At 45.3% G+C, this 16,723-nt stretch overlaps 1 protein-coding gene and 1 long non-coding RNA gene across 2 annotated transcripts in view; one reads left to right on the top strand and one right to left on the bottom strand.

Moving 5' to 3' along the window:
* The window catches only part of LOC109297389, a 788,954-nt gene that overhangs the window by 177,011 nt on the left and 595,220 nt on the right, over positions 1–16,723 (bottom strand). The window lies entirely within an intron of this gene.
* ABCA1 (ATP binding cassette subfamily A member 1) overlaps positions 1,548–16,723 on the top strand; it is a 168,283-nt gene continuing 153,107 nt past the window's right edge. The window contains exon 1 of the mRNA XM_019517098.1: positions 1,548–1,649. The gene's annotated coding sequence lies outside the window, so the exon portion shown is untranslated. The remainder of the gene's footprint in view (positions 1,650–16,723) is intronic.

Here is a 16,723-nt window from a genome sequence, read left to right on the forward strand (position 1 = left end):
ATCTGGGGGAACGTTTGTTCACCAGAGCACCCCAAGGGATGACAAGGTCGAATGGTTATAAACTCCTGCAAGACCATTTCAGGCTGGACATAAGGAATAATTTCTTTACTGTCCGAGCCCCCAAGGTCTGGAACAGCCTGCCATCGGAGGTGGCTCAAACACCTACATTGAACACCTTCAAGAGCAAATTGGATGCTTATCTTGCTGGGATCCTATGACCCCAGCTGACTTTCCTGCCCTTCGGGTGGGGGGCTGGACTCAATCTGCCGATGACCCTTCCAGCCCTAATGTCTATGAAGGTAATAGGAAGGTAACTGCCCCTGCCAGTTGCAGGCCTGCTGGTCACTAACTAGTCCAATTGCAGAGAGGGAAATCCTGCTGCAATGGTCACACGTGTATGGCTCGTTGCTGCTAGATGAGGGTGTATCTTTGCTCCTCCTCCTCTTCTCCTTGATGCTAGCTCTGCCCTGTCATTCAAAGAGGGCTATTGCCTTTTTGGTTTGAAGCCCCCAGGCATCGTGATCTGCAGCCTGTGTTTTCCAGTTTGTGGTCAGCACCACAGGCAGGAAAGGACCTCTTCAGGGTGTTCTTGAAATGCTTGTGTGGGGCCCCTCTGTCACATTTCCCAGTTGTCAGTTCCCTGTACAGCACCGCCTTTGGTAGACAGTTATTGTCCATCTGGGCCACGTGGCCTGCCCACCACAACCAAGTTTGCAGGGGAACAGCCTGGTTGCTGGTGGCATTGGCTTTGTAGCACTTCTGTGTCACGAACGCCTTATGCCCCTGGGGGCTAGGGGGGCATGGTGAGCTCCCACAGGCAATGGTGTTGGCAGCAGCACTGTGGCGGAGGCAAGTGGGGAGCCACTGCAGGCAGCCACGGCACTGTCGTTGGCTGTGGGGAGGGGGTGGCAGTCGGCAACCACCCACAGACACTGCCGGCAGTGTCAGTGGTGATCATGGACTGTCGGCAGATACTCCCAGCGGTGTCAGGGGCGAAGCAGGTGGATGGCAAGGGGAAACCGTCTGCAGGCCAATACTGTTGGCGGAGCCTTTTCACAGGGGTGCACCGCCAATCTCAGTTAGGGCACTTGCACCCCCTACATGTCACCAATGCTTTACGGTGGCGACCTCAGCCTGCCAGCGGAGCCCAAGACCGGTGTGGAGGCACTCGAGCAGGGGCAAGTGGGGGCGATCCAAGCCAGGGGAAACGTGTTGCACGTTGTCTCGCACCTTCGAGACAACAAGGCAGGGCGTGTTTCATCCAGCGAAGCACAACTGCTGCATTTCACTTAGCAACTACCCCGGGCGGGGGGGAAGGGACCGCGTTTCCCGCTTTACAGACTAGCAGCGGAGGGCTCCCCGCCTGCGCGCGGGAGAGGCCGCCGGCCCCGCTCGCCTGCCTGCCCCGGCCCGTTTAAGAGGGCGGTGCGGCTCCACGTGCTCCGCCTGAGTGACGGCTCAGTATAAACAGCGCGGGAGGCAGCCGGGCTTGACCGGCAATAACCTCTCAGCGAGGCAATAAAGGGAGCCGGGGTCCAGCGCGGAGCGGCGCTGGAAGCGGCAGCGGTAGCAGTAGCAGACGTCGTGGTGGTCGGGGCACGCGGGGCCTGCGCTGGGCAGCGGGGAGCCCGCCGGCACGGGGCGCGCAGGTAGGGCTGAGCCCGCCGGGCGGCAGAGCTGCCCCCTCTCGCCCCGCTCCGACCCTCCTTGCCCCCTTCCCGGGGGGAATAGTGTCTCCTCTCTTAAACCCCCCCCAAACAAAGCAGGAGGGAGGCTTGCTGCTGCGGGGTGCCCGGCGAGGTGTGTGGCGGGTGCTGCCCCGCGAGGCGCCTGCAGCCGGGGCTGTTGCGCGGGGCGGCGGCGCTGCCCGAGAGTAACCCCGGCCGCGAGCGGCGCTTCCGCGGGAAACAACAGCGAGCCCGAGGAGCGGTGTTTGTGACTGGGGAGTGGAAGAAAGATGGGGTTTGAGTAGCTGGAGGTCCTGTCCTCGTTTCCCTTCCCCTTGCTGCCGAGTGGGCAGCAGTCCCCACGAGGATGTTTTCACAGAATAAAGGAAACTTGGGGGGAAGGGGAAGAAAAGTTTTTTGTGTTTGTTTATCCTCCCCCCCCTTCTATTTTCTCTCTCTATGAATTTTTCACCTCATTGTATCCATGGGCAAGACAGACTTCGCTTTCCCTGTGTTTCTTCCTTCTTTGAGGAATGCCAACACCTAATGGGCCGGGGTCTGGTCTCCCACTTGCGCCATGTAAATCCATTAAAATAAATGGCGCGGCTCCAGGTCCACAGGCACGTAGGATTATGATCCTTCGCGTCCTTGCTGTGGGTTTAACACCGCAGTATATCTTCTGTTTTTACATTGCAGCCTATTATAGAGCTGCCTCGCAACCTGTCATTAGCCTATTACGAGTGCTCCTGTTTTATTTTGGCAGTGTCATGTCTCAGATACCTAAAAATATTGAAGGGGGCAAAAAGCAAAGGGATACAGGAGTGCATCCTAAACTCTAATATTCGTTCCTCCACAAAACAAAAAATATCTTTTAAAGTTTTTACGCAGATTTCCATCTTCCTTTATTTTTAGTCCTATAAACGAACTTTCCTAAACTTTGTGTTTAGTTTCTTTTAAGTATCTTAGACCGAGAATAGTTTTCCCTGCAAAGAACCACCCTCCTAGACGTTTGTATATAGTTTATTTTGGGTGGACCTTCAGTTGGTGTGAATCGGTATCTGTAACTGCTGAAGGCGGGACTGAAGCCTCTGCTTATGCACTTTGCTGCATTGGGCTGATATGGGAGCTGAGCTTACTCAAACATCTGGCCATGTTAACAAATTCAAATACTGAAAAAATCATAACTGACTGACCCCTGTACAAATTCAATTTTTGAATGGGGGCAGTGGGGATAAAAAAGGAGAAATTGAATCCAAATATTGCAAGTGCTTGACTCTTACTACCTATTTTGCCTTTTTAAATTAAATGCAACCAGTGGTATATGATGAGATCCCGCAAGGATTATTATTGCCTACTGTTAGGGACTTTGTCTACCACATTATTGGAATGACATGTAACGGCAACTACACAAACTCTGCCTGCTTTGCTCCTGACTATAAAGAGCCAAGCCCTGGTGTCTTTACTTGCACCAAGTGACACTTTATCCCATAAACAGTCCTGCTTCAATGGAGCTCTGTGGGGAAGGAAATCTAGCTTTTGTTTTTTGCGTTTTAGACCAAAGTTTTGTTTGCTCTGCAGCAGTTTTAATGGTGAGGGTGTTTGCTGGTAGTAGGGCCACTTTTGGTTCTAGACACTTGGATTTGGAATTGGTTTTGGCTAATTTGGGCAAAGTGGCCCCCATAAGTGGCCCTACTACCAGCAAACATCCTCCACCCACACCTGGGGCTTCAGATGTTTCCAAAACCTTTGGTGGGCATCAGTTTGGATGCCCCCAAGTTTTGCTCGCCCTTAGCCCTAAGAGCAAGGGAGGAGACTGCCATTTCCATAAACTGGGCTGAAAGCTGTTGTACCTCCTGAACCATGCCAGAAGAGCAGTTCAGGAAAACTGCCTTCTTGGACACAGATGCATGGTATTCTCCCTGCCAGGTTAAGAAGGCGCTATGTGTGTCCCAGGCCTTCAGGTTATTTAACATTGGAGCAGCTAACTAACAGATGCTGTGTATTCCCTGCCACTTGGAGTCTTTACAATGAGACTATTTGCCTATCTCTGAAAGGTGTGCTTGGGTTCAGGCAGCAATTTTTTGGGTGTGAAGCAGATCTCTTGGTGTAATCTCTTGGTGGGACACAGGAGATCATTCTGGGCATGCCTCTACTTACTACCTACACGCTGCGTTATGGAGTGCTGTAGTAAGCGTGTTGTACCCCCTCAGCATTTTCTGAGCCCCCAAATGATGCGAGGAATCAGTGCTGGACATACTCCTGTTAGCATGTCTGTGACAGAGAACAAACTGGTGCTTGCCCTGTGTTCTAAGATGGATCCAGTTCTATTTGTTTCCATATCTGGTGGCCATAGATCCTACAGAGCTTAAGAATTAAATGTTTCTTTTTTTTATCTGTGCTGTTTGTGTCCTACATATGAAATTAACACCCTGAGAGATCTTTGCATTTACAGAAAGTCAGGGTAGCCCCATTTGTACCCTGCAAAGTTTTCAGATGGGACTTGATGTTAAATAATGAAATATTAAATAATGACTTCTTCTGTTTAGAAACTCTTTAGCTACCTGATCAAATTGGGTGTCTTGGAAAAAAGTATCTAAACGCTTGTTTGCACTACCACAGAAACCACTGCTAAGGATGAGTTTCTAGTGGCGCAAATCATTGCCTCAGTGCTACTGTCCTGATCCTCATTTATATGAGGGCCTCAATAGAAACAGATCTCACCTTGTATGTTTTCCAAGTTATTTCACCTTTCCAATAGTTCTTTAATTGAACTTTGCCTTGCTTAACCTATCCTGCTCCCTCAACCAAGAAGCAGATCCTAGGTGCATGTGCATGAGACAAAACTCCACAAAGACCCAACAGCCCATTCTGCAGTTTCAACTTGGCAAAATTCCCATTGATGCTTTTGTAGGAGGGTTTACAGACTAAGAACTAATGCCCAGGCTTTGTTCTCATTTACCTCAGTGCAAATCTGAAGAAGCTGTGTTGATTTCAAAGGTATTTTAGATTGACTGAGAATAATCTAATCATGAGTGCAAGGTTTGATCTTGAGTGAATTGTATGCAACAGAAGTGATTTCAATGGTGCATCTCCCCTCTGCTACGTGTGTGATGCCGCAGACATCAGTGAGCGCATCTGGCTGTGACTGGGCAAGATTTTTGTTCTAGGGAGGGATCAGAAAAGGTCTAGTTTTATCTCTTCTCATTGTGTTGTGATAGGCTCAGACCCTAGGTAACTTTGCTCACGCTGTAAAGAATGTCAAATGACTGCATGAGACTGAAGTGTTGAACAGGGTGTGAATCTCGCTTGGGAAGAAGAAAGGTGCCTGTAGGGTGTGTGTTGGCTCGCATGCCAGGGTATCGGGAACATTGTTTTGGAACTCTGATGTGAGTGGCGGCAGAATCCAGCCTGGGTGTTTTACTTTAATGCCAAATTCCCTTTCTTATCTTGGTCTAACTGGGGAAGGCGTGTGCGTGTGTGTGTGTGTGGGGGGGGTGTTCTGATTTTCCCTGGGTATAAATGTATAAATTGCTAGAATTCTGTCAATGTCAAAAGAATGCTGCCAATTTACATCTGCTGAGAATTTGGCTCTGGAGCATGTATTTTGTGTGTTAGGTACCTAACATTAACACGTTTTGTAATGCTGAGTGTTATAACATGCATTACAAGTATACTCAGGAGATTCTTAGAGAGACTGCCAAAATAGGAGAGATGAGGCACAACAGTTCACGTAAAAATCACGTATCTGACTTGAGCCATGTTTCTCAACCTCAATACAATTTTCTTCACTGCACAGTAAGTCCTATGGAAATGTTAAGTGGTGAAAGAATATTAGTGTTGCTAGGTTTAGGGTATTGATTGGAGTATAGATTAAACATAGATTTTTCTTTTAATAAAAAGGAAAAGGCTAAAATACAGCTTTTTTTGAACATTTGTCATTGGATAAAAACATTCTTGCCTTAAGGGCTGAGGGAGACAGGGTAGGATGGAAAACTGGTGATGCAGCTCTTCTGACGGAACAGGCTAACATCGTGGAAAAATAAAGAACACCTCAGAACATTATTCTCTGGTATATTTGGGTAAATGCTTGATCAAAGGATGTATTAAGAATGGACATTACAGTCCACAGTTTAAGTAGCTCAAATGTGGATGTGTGTGCTGACTCTTTATGCCCTTCAGTTATTTCTGTATTTGAGCTGCTCAGAATCTTAGCTCAGTCCAATAAAAGATCTTTTTTTGGATTCTTTAATAGGGAACCGTTGGTATTAGGCAGGAAAACAGAAGACTGGTTCTAAGACTGTGGTAGTCTGGCTACATAGAAACGTATATTCTTTGGGAATGAAAAAAGCCAGGGTCCCTAGCCAGAGTTCAGAGATCAGCATGAAAGAGATGTGGGCTTCTTCCCTCCTTTTTTGCATGTGCCAGAGATTACAGGAGAGTGGGTGCTGTAAGAAAGTACATGCTACCATCTGATGCCAGCCTGATTCATGAGAAATGATCCTGGGCAGATGCTTCTAGTGAACGGTGGCCCAAAGTGCAGGAAGGGAGGAAGACATCACCTTTTAAAGTACTTATTAGAAATCTTGGTGGTGGAATTGGCTGAGACTCTTAGGTGCCATAATCCATTGAATTTCAGTAACAGAGGTGTTCTGCCTAGGAAGACGGGCATGGGGCAGATGCTCAGGAGATCTCAATTCTGTTCTCAGCTCTGTGCCAGTTTTACCAATGTTCTAATTCTTACCGTGTCCAAAGGCTTTGTTGCATGTTAATTTGAAGTGGCTCCTGGAGTATTTAACTCCTGGGTTATTCACATATTAACATGTGAATTTAGTTTTAAGCACCCTTTAAGTGGCTTAAAGTTGCACCACTCTAGGGCATGTTTATCTGTGATGTTACCCAGCTTGTGTTACATTAATGTGTGGCCACTCTAAGTTGCATGTTAGTGTAAACCCCACCCCCTGGCATTGCCTGCCCCCAGCGGGTCCCCCACCATCTGCCCACTGCTCTTCGCTCCTCCACCAGCATGGATTGGTACCACCAGCTTGGTTCACCCTGCTGTCCCCCCCACTTGCTTGTGGCTGCTAGCACTGTCCCAGGGGAGTAGGCAGGCATCTGCCTAGCTGCTGATGCCACTCTGGGCTGGGCCCAGGCAGTGGCAATGGTGGTGATGGTGGTGGTAGGGGCAGCTGCTGGGCAGATGGGTTCTCCTTTCTGCTGTCCTGGGACAGTGACAGCTGCTATAAGTAAGCCAGGGGGGACAGGATAGAGTCCTGGGCAGGGGAGACCCCTGACAGGCAGCTGGGGAGACACCAGTCTGGATCAGCCTGCTGCAGCCGCACAGCCCTGATCAGCCTGTGTCACCTGACCTCCTCTGGGTCAGGCTTGCTGTCTCCAACATCCCAGATCCCCACTGCTCTGACTACCCCTTGCCCCGCAGCTCCTTGTTTACTTTTGGCTGGTGGCACTGTCCCTGGGGAGCAGGCAGGAAAGGAGAACTAGGTCAGCCCCAAGTAAGCTGGCTGAGGAGGGGAGCCCTGAGGGGTGGGGGGGAGCCAGGAATGAAAGGGTGGGAATAGGGGAAGGGAGTGGGGATTCTTTACCTTTCAGACCTCAAGGCTGCTGCTGACCTGAATGTATGAGCTCCACACTGGAGCTAATACCAGCACTAATCAACATGTGAGAAGCTCAAAGTGTAATAATGTGTAACAAAGCCCTAAGTTTCCGTTTCTCAAAAGGGGAAATCCTGGTCACTTGATTTATATGGAGACTTTTTTTTTTCTTTCTCCTTCTTGTCCTCTTGGTTTTTTCTTTTCTTCCAGACTCCATGTCGCACATATGACTTCCTCTTTGTGCTGCCTCCTCCTTAGTCCCATTCACACATGATAAAATGTGGGTGCATTGCACGAGACATTTATTAGCTGGTATAAACTTTTACCTCAGCAGAGCAATGTCACTTCACCAGCTAGGAATGCCTTGTCCTTAGTAAAAGCACAGAATTAGTTTTAAAAAAAAAAAAAAAGGAAGCTAAAAGGAAAAAAAAATTTTTTTTTCCTTTTAGCTTCCTTTTTTTTTTAAAAAAAAAAGGAAGCTAAAAGGAAAAAAAAATTTTTTTTTCCTTTTAGCTTCCTTTTTTTTTTAAAAAAAAAAGGAAGCTAAAAGGAAAAAAAAATTTTTTTAAAAAAAAAAAAAAAGGAAGCTAGAAGGAAGAATAACATTCTTATCAGACAGAGAGAGAGAGAGTGTGTGCATCTCCATGTCCATGTGTGTAACAGAAACTGCAGTCTGAAATCTAAGGCAGGTATCTGAAGGCATAATATACATGCATCTTTTTGTGCAGGGGAGGTATAGGTAGTCATTAAAATAGATGATCTTGCACCAGCATTTAGGATATTAAAGTTAATGAAGCAAATTCTGCTCAGTGTGGGCATTTTCAGGGAATGAACAGCTTGTTGCCCTGTTCAGCCTACAGTCCTCTTTGATTGTTTTTGATTGCAAGGTGTTAAGTCCACCCCCCCAATTATATTTAACAGGTATTGCTTTCATTTGCCCTTTTTTGCATGTCTAACCGTCTGCCTCTGGGCCAACACACATAGGAGCTGAAAGCCACAACAGTTAGCGAAGAAACCACGTTTTGGTATTAACTGGTCCTCTGGCAGGCCGGAAGGGGAAATGTGTGACTTGCACTTGCTGGCATACACGTCTTCCCCATCTGCCTGCAAGAGAGCATTAGCTATGGCAGATGTTCTAGTCATATGCATGACACATTTCTGCTGCCTCTTCTGCATAATTTTAGAAATGTTTCTTGGATTGTGTTTATAAACACAATTCCACTTACTACCTGGGACGTCTCTAAGACTTCTGCTTTTGAGGCATTTAGACATGTTTTTTCTTTGGTGCTTTTCAGGTTTTCATGGCTAAGACTGAAGTAACATTAGAGTTGAAGATATTTTTGTAGCTTGGCCTGTAGGTTTTATATTTTTGAGGAACAAAGTTCATTTAAGCTGGTAAATGCTTTCCTGACACTTCTTCTGGAAATCCCCACCAACTTGCATATCACTGCCAAGTTCTGTGAAAGGAATCAGAACTCGTGGTAGAGGTGATATCTTTTATTATACTAACTAGATATTTGCAAAAAAAGTATTTTATTTGCAACTTTTCAGGCACAAGCAGCCTTGTTCAGGCATAGGAGAAAAGATTGTAAAAGTTCTCCTGGGGAGAAATGAAAGTTCATATTTCATAGGAGAGTTGAACATGTGGTTAAAATCTCCTGTTTGAAGCAGTTCATTTTATGCAGATTAGGCTCAGAGAAAAGCTGGAATAGTCTGTTTACCTCAAAGTTGTTTGGTGGCAAGCAGGATGTATTCTTATTTCCTTCTGGTTATGGTGTTTCAGATTTCACAGAGGAGTATAAAAAGTTCTGTGAATGCATTCCCCTTGCATTTCCAGGCATATCCTAATGTGATGCTGGAGTTGGTGTCTGGGATTCTCTTTAGGTTTTTTAACGCTGTCTTCCTTGTGATGCTGGGCAGCCTCTCCGTCTCTACATGGCTCACACCTGAGCTGTCACTTCTTTTATAAGAGCTAGATCTGGAGTCAGAGCTTCTCATAAGTCTGTTGAAGACAAGCAGAAGGAAGGCGTTTTCTGATGCAGTCTAGGCACTTGATGTTAATGAAATCTGTTTAATTTTAGCTATGAATCTCGCACCTTCATATAAAAAGGAGGGTGTTTCATGTTACACTTAGCACCTGCTAACTGCACTTAAAACACTAGTGTCTGAGCATTCAAGTAGTGAAGCACATGCTTAGTGCCATGATAGCATAGTAAAGTTACACTCCCCACCCAATATGTCCAGATGGGATCAAAGGGCTCCAGTGTGGGGGGTGTGGGTAGAATGGTAGCCCCCAGGAAAGCAGTTTGTCAGGCTCCCAGCCTCTTTACTGCAATGGAGCCTTGTACTGGCAAGGCTCTGATGCTGGTAGCAGGGTGGGAACCTGGCAAGCAGTTCAGGGCTCTGGCACGGCACTGTACGGGAGTGAATTCAAGACTTCAGTGCAGTACTATGATCGATCTGTATTTAGACTGTAGTAAGCATTAATGTGCAACTGCTCAGAAAACTTTCTAAGTTTGTATTAATGTTTACTATAATCTCAATATAACATGTGCTAAGTGTAACATGTAACAATACCCTAAAAGACATTGACTGTTGGCATATTGCAAGATATCCATATATTGGGTGATTTGTGATGGAGGTTATGCGAAGCATGGAGCGAGTGATTATTTTTTGCCATTTGCAGTCTTCTGTGGTTATTCAAGGGTTGAAAACCTGGTTGACAAATGATGATCTGGGTGAAAAGCTAGCCTACTGAGCCCTTAACTTTTCTTCTACCACTCGTGTCTTTCTGTGTACATTGATACTGCAGAAGTCTCTAGCTATGCCTGAAAGAAGTGTAACATCTTGCCAGCTATATATTGTTTAGGTCCTCTGTTCTTGGTGTTCCACAGGAATGCCATTTCCCCCATCACTCCTTAGGTTTTTCTTCGTTGCATGTTTTGAAGTGTTTGAGATGTGTATCAATGGTCCCATTTGCTTTCACTTGCACTCATACCCATACCACCTCAGTGAGGTCATTCATAACTGGGCAAAATTTGTCTTTCATAAATTTACCTGGCAACTTTATTCTTCATACAAGTGGATCCTAAAAGTAGAACTAAAAATTCCCTTTTCATATAAAAGCATGTGGTCATTGCTTCTTGTTACTTTGACACACGATGGTTCTTGGCAATATTGGCCCCAGATGGCAAAGATCAAGAGGGAAATGATAGTGATGTTTGTTTGTACTCCACTGAATGAACTGCACAGCTAATACTGCAGTTTCAACTTGTGCCAGATACAGTTTGTATTTCAAACTCCCTTTGATATCAAAACCAGGCAGAAAACAGAAGGGTAACTTCACCCCCGAAAAGCTTAACAAAAGCAGTGTTTGAGGTGCAAGACACATTGTTGCCTTCCAGACATCTTTGTTTGAGGAACCAACCACCCCAAAATGTTGGAAATGAAAGGCATGGAGAACTAAGATAGCCCTTCCCAGACAAAGCATTGAAATGAGCTCAGCTATATCACAATGCCTTGTGTTAAATTTGAGCCAAGTTACATTCGGAAGTGGAAATGAACTCTAAGTTGAAAAGCAGGGTCCAAAATTTGATAATTTCTTGCCCCATGTCCTCTGATTTGTATGATCACTGCTTTAGGTGCTGCTGAATGTTAGCATAGCCAGACCCTTGAAGGGTAGATTTTACATTTGCAACTTTAGGGTTAGCTTCACTGCCTATGCTTCAGCAAATGCGATACAAAACATCTATGAATTTACCTTAGCCCAAGCTAGTTTTATAACAGTTCAGCATTCAAAACATGATTCAGTGTTCAAAATTCAGTGGTGAATCTGGTCCTCAGTGTGGGGTGTTCTTGCTTTGTAAGCCAGTAATTCTTGATCTTTTTAGACTTGAGACAGCCTCTTGGAAAATGCTATCTTCGTCAAAAAAAAGAGTGCAATTACAGAAAAATAATAGAGCAATTCTTCCGTTGCAAAGAACTCAGACCACAGGTCAGAATATGTTTAACACTATGGAGCCCTTTTGAAATCTCTGGATTTATCTTGCGAAATCATGTTTACACACCTACCTGTGCTAACATTGTGTGGTACACAGCTGCACCATTGAAAGGATTGCAGCATCCTGGTTTAGAATCACTGGTCTAAGAACAGAGGGTGCCTGCAGATGTGCTGTGGGGCTGCTCTGATGTACTGTAATTACAGTGCATTGGAGCAGACTCAATTTAATTTCTCTAGCCTGCTTCCACGTCTCATGTATTGGCATCCCCACACTTCAAAATGGTGGCAGGGGTTCTTGAAATATGAAACTTGTTCCAGCCACTCTAATTAGAGTGCCCCCCCTCCCCCCACCCCTGGAGCACATGTAAAAGTGCCCAGAGTTGTTTGTGTCTCTTTCAGCACTATCTGTCAGGAAGCGGTGGGCTGTTTGGCTTTCCCAGAGAACTTGTGGTGATCGTCATTTTGAAGACTTACCAAGCTAAAAAGCATCTTTTGCAGAGCTAGATGCCATCCTATATTAGCCCTTCTAAACATATGACTTGGGTCTCACTATCAGTCCAGAAAACTGATTTTTTTTTTTACTAGAACTGGCTCAACTGTTGGCCATGTTGTATCAGAGGTGGTCTGTGGTCAAGGCTCATCATGGTGAATTAGGGCTGAGCATCCTAGTTATCTCAATAGGATGGATGATCACTGCTGTTTCCACGTCATCCCTGTGGAGGCTAGAACGTGGAAGAAAGGTGCTTGTGCCTGAAAGCTTACAAATAAATACTTTTTTTGTAAAAGTCTAATAAAAGATATCACCTCTACCATGAGTTCTGATATTGGAAGGAAGGATTTTCAGCTACTCTGGACTCTGGATCTTTGGACATTGGCCATGATGAATTGAATAACTTATTTGTTCTGTCTTTTTGGTCTGATTTGAACCTTGCTTTTCCTATGTTTGTTTTCCCTGAGAAGGACTAGATTTGGAAGTTTTTATTTTTAGGTTGGAAAAGGTAGGCATTTTTATTAAAATGACTGAAAGAGAGACTAGAATGCTCTCTTATTGTATTAAAATGATTACAGCTACTGGAAACAGATGAATGCATTTCATTTTGTGTGTAATTTTGAAGTGTACATCATTTGGTGTGTACACCATGATTCATTCATACAACTTCTTGAGGTCAGATTCTGTGATATATGCAAATACAGCTTTTTGCAAAAAGTTGACTACTTGGTTGCTATTCCACAGAGAATGTAGGATCATACCTTAAGCCAGAAGAAGAATCTTTAAGGATCTTATTTGCAGTGCATGAGCTAACTGGGCATTACTGTGCTACAAAAGCAGAACAGTACTTGGTGAACTATGTGTTTGGGGGAAGGAGATGGCTTTTGAAATGCAGGAGTGTCGTAGAAAGATGTCCCCTTATTCCTCCACTGCCTTGCACTTGAGGCAGTTGCTTGGTGTAAGGCAAAGAGCATGTAAAACACCATTATTTTGAGTTGGTAGACCTTTACACTTTGCATGCTGGTGTGAAAAATGAGCCAGGTGCGGGGCACTGCCAAACTATGCCCAGAGCATTGAATTGTGTAGGTATTCTCTGTTCTCTGCATCTCTCCCTGTCCTCTGATTGCTGATTATTCAGTGGTCTTTCTCATGCTTTTAGGATAGAACCCATTAAATGATTTTATGGTGCTCATGCCCTTAAAGGGCAATTACAAGTTGAAGGAAAAAAATGTTCTGGGGTGCAAGGTTTGTCTGCCTCTGAGTTCCAGTTCAAATGTACTCCATTTGCAAAAAAACTCTTCCTTTTTTTAACCTAAGTACAGCCACTGCAGGTTTAATTTGGGATGTGAAATGCCAAGCGGCTGTCTTTCAGTACTGACGGCGCCTGGTAGGAGAATGGTCTGGCATGCACCTAGGAAGTGATTAGAGACAAAATCCAGGTGCTTCTCTCTCTAGGTTGGCAACAGTGGGTCAGTTTCCTATCACTGTTTACAGCTCTAACCTTTGTCTCCTCCTGCCTTCCCCACACCTCTAACATTTCATTCCAACTTGGGTCTGAGCCTGAGACGGTACTAGCCCTGACACATGCAACACCATCCCCGCCCCCCCGCCAAATCTATGCACCAAGCTACCAGATTTTCACCCTGCAAAAGGCTGAATTGTCTTTCACCAGCTGACCTTGCATTTCTGTAATGTTGGGCTCTTGGGAAATGAAATACTACCAGGTTTACCTAGACAGACCCTGTGAATGAGCTGGGTCTTATTCAGATCTGAGACATTCGGTCCCTAAACTGATTCTTTGATGGTTTAATCATCTTCCTATAATTTGTATATTGTGTTGTAAACTGTTAAAGCAGTCTGAATCTTATTCCCCTTCCTTTTGTACATGTAGGGCCATCTGGGCACCTTGTATCAAAGATTGTAAATCATCAGCTCAGGATCTTGCTAACAGTGGCCAGCCGAAAGTAGTTACTGGCCACTGTAATTCACCTTTCTCCTCTTGCCTGCTGAGTCAACACTAATCTAGCTGTGCTACTAAAAAATATCCCAGTATAAACCAGCAATTTAAGATGGTCATGTTCTTGAGAGAATGTTTTGCTGAATTACTTCTGAAGACTGAGTAGGAAATTTGGGGGCTGACTTGCCTATTTGGCAAACTTGGAGGAAGCACCATTGAGCATTGGGAAATTTCGAAAGAGCTGCATTCCGGTGTCTGTGCAGAGGGGTTGATAGTGCCTTTGCATCTCTGGCTGTGGGTTCAAAGCTCACAGCTGTTGCTGAGACTGCATTACAGTACTCAGGAGTGCTGCAGTGTGCGCTGTGCTTGGGCAGGCAGCCTGAGAACTGGGTCTGTGGGTTGTATTCCCAGCTCTGCTTTCTGGTTCCTTGTGTGACTTTGGGTAAGTCACTTAACCTACCTTTGTCAGTAGCTCTTTTAACTTGCTTCAGATTTCTCAGGTGATGGAAGAGAACAATTATGTTTCTATTGTTGTAGAAACCTTGTTGTTCAGATGACTGACACGTTAAAAACTGGGGTCCTGTCTCTATCTCTACTGGCTCTTCTAGAAGAGTCGGTTGAGGTGTGGTACCTAGTCAATCTGAAAACTGCTAGTATCAGAGGCTTGCTCCTCTTTCATTTCCAACCCTTTGAGCTGTTGTTGGATGCATAATGACTCCTCTCCTTTGCAGTCTGCATTAATTGTGGGTTTGCAAAGCATCTTGGAATATCTTTGCAAGGGAATTAATCTCTTGGACCAGTACAGGTGCAAGTCCGTAAATTTGCGTGTGCACTTGTCCTCAGTCACTCCCTCTTTAAGCCTGAATAGAATCAGGACTGCAACCTTCCACATCCTTTGATTTTAACTTAAGTTGCATAGTCCCCTGTAACTTTCACCGTTCCGTGACTGTCCAAACCGCTGGAGTTTTGATGAAGCTTTTCTCCAGCTCAGTGCACCTTTAACTTCTGATTGCAAGCTGCAATCATGTCCTTGTCAAAGCCAGTGATTGTGTGGCGCAAAGTGCAAGTAATGGAGTAGGAATAAGTTCATGTTAACTGTTGTAATCCCATTGCATTAGGAGAGCATGGCATCTGATTTGAAGGATTCTGATAGTAGGTGGCTAAAGTAATAGGCTGTGACTTGGGAGAGTTGTAGGTCTCTCAGATTCCTCGCATGAGAGCTTAGATAGGTTATTCAATCTTTGTGTCTCAGTTCTTCATCTGTAAATAGGAATAGTAGCTGTCCCAGGCTTGCCTTGTCTATTCAGACTAAAGTCTCTTACTAAATGGGTGCATGTTACCTAGCACAATGCAGCCCTGATCCCAGCGATTGGACTGTAGATACTGCTGTGATAAGACTTCTTCTGTCAAGGGCTCTGCCTTAGCATGGGTCTTGCAGAGCATGTGACTTTATAACATGAAGTGCCATCTGGATTTGTGTAAAAGGCACCAAATCCTGAGATGTGTTACAGACTTCTCCAAGGGCAGACTCACAGTGCTTTACACAAAGGGCCAAGAGTCAATGTCCCCTGGTGCAATAGATGGATGTGGGTGCATTGGAGATTAGAGCACTGCCCAGCCTCACAACCTTCCCAGTAGCTGTGGCTGGGCAAACACCACCTTTCAGCTTGCTCCACCCATCCATCCTGCAGACAACCCCAGGGGCAGGACTGGGCTGCAACAAATTAACCTTAGGGAGCACAAGTTTCCTAAGGTGCTCTAAAGTGGAGTGCCTTCATCTGATGCCTCCTTTGAGGGTTAATTTGTTGAATGATCAGCCACTTTAACAGCACTTTGCAGCTGTGAACATATTCCAGCACAGTTGTAGAGCACTTTCAGGGGGCTGATTGTGTGAAGAATGTAACTTTGATCTGTGCCCCAAGAAGCTTAAGTTCTGTGCTCATCTGTCTGTTCCCTCTTCTGATATGTTTGTTTGAAAAGAATGTAATTCTAGGACCTGAACCAAAGCCTGGTGAAGTCAAGCAGATGCTTTGCTTCTGACCCTTGCTGCTTATGCATGAGGGAGAATAGATAATCCACCAGACTTTTTATCTATTCGCAGCATGTGGACAGCACTGGCACTAGCAGGACCAGGCTATGCCATCCCACCCATATGCTTCTAAAGAGACCTGGCGGAGGTCTGTCTCTCAGGCTGTGAGAGTGCTATGCTCCCTGGCCCCTCAGTCATTGGTCTCTGGATAGCTGCCAATAGTGACACTGGATTTTTGTGATGTGGACCCTTGTCCACTGAGATAAGGTGGCATTCATCCAGTTCCATTTCACGTGGGCTGCTGTGCATTCGTCACCTGGTGATGGGTTTTAGTCCCAGTTGACTAGGGCTGGATTAAAATTGGTAACATATAAATTAAGGACCACCACCCTCCTGCCCCCCCCATCCCTTCAGTCCTGGTATCCTGAAACATTCCAGTCACCAGGGGCTTGATACATTTGCTTTGTTCTATCTAAATAGCAGTTTTCTTTTTCTAGGGGAAAGGTTTCCTCCCCTCCAAAAGAGAGCAAATAGCTTCATTGTTTGCAGAAAGCTTTTTTTTCAAGGCTGTTGTATGTTTGCTTAATATAGACAGCAGTAATGGCAGGATGTGAAGGGGAGGGAGGGAGGAGTGGGAAGAAAAGTCAGGGATTGAGTCTCTGCTACTGCAGCTCTTTTTTTCTGTCTTAAATTCTAGAACTACAGGCTTTGTGTTTGAGCTGGGACTGGTTTGGGTTTGGAGGCATTTTGAAGTTTTGTCTTCTGAGTAGGGAGGCGTGTTGGTACCAATAATAAATGGTGCATCATAGCTCGTCTTTTGCTATCAATGCACCTTCAGCATTAACAGTAAAGGCTGTCGACAGTTAGTTTGCTCTTTCTGTTACATACCCTTGCTCCCCTCCCTCCCTAGCATGAGCAGATGCTCATCTGCACTGAAACCACCTGTCTTCCGTTACTTCCATTACTATGAA

This window comes from Gavialis gangeticus, unplaced genomic scaffold (assembly GCF_001723915.1).
Source record: "Gavialis gangeticus isolate Ggan-Ray unplaced genomic scaffold, GavGan_comp1, whole genome shotgun sequence".
NCBI lineage: Eukaryota > Metazoa > Chordata > Crocodylia > Gavialidae > Gavialis > Gavialis gangeticus.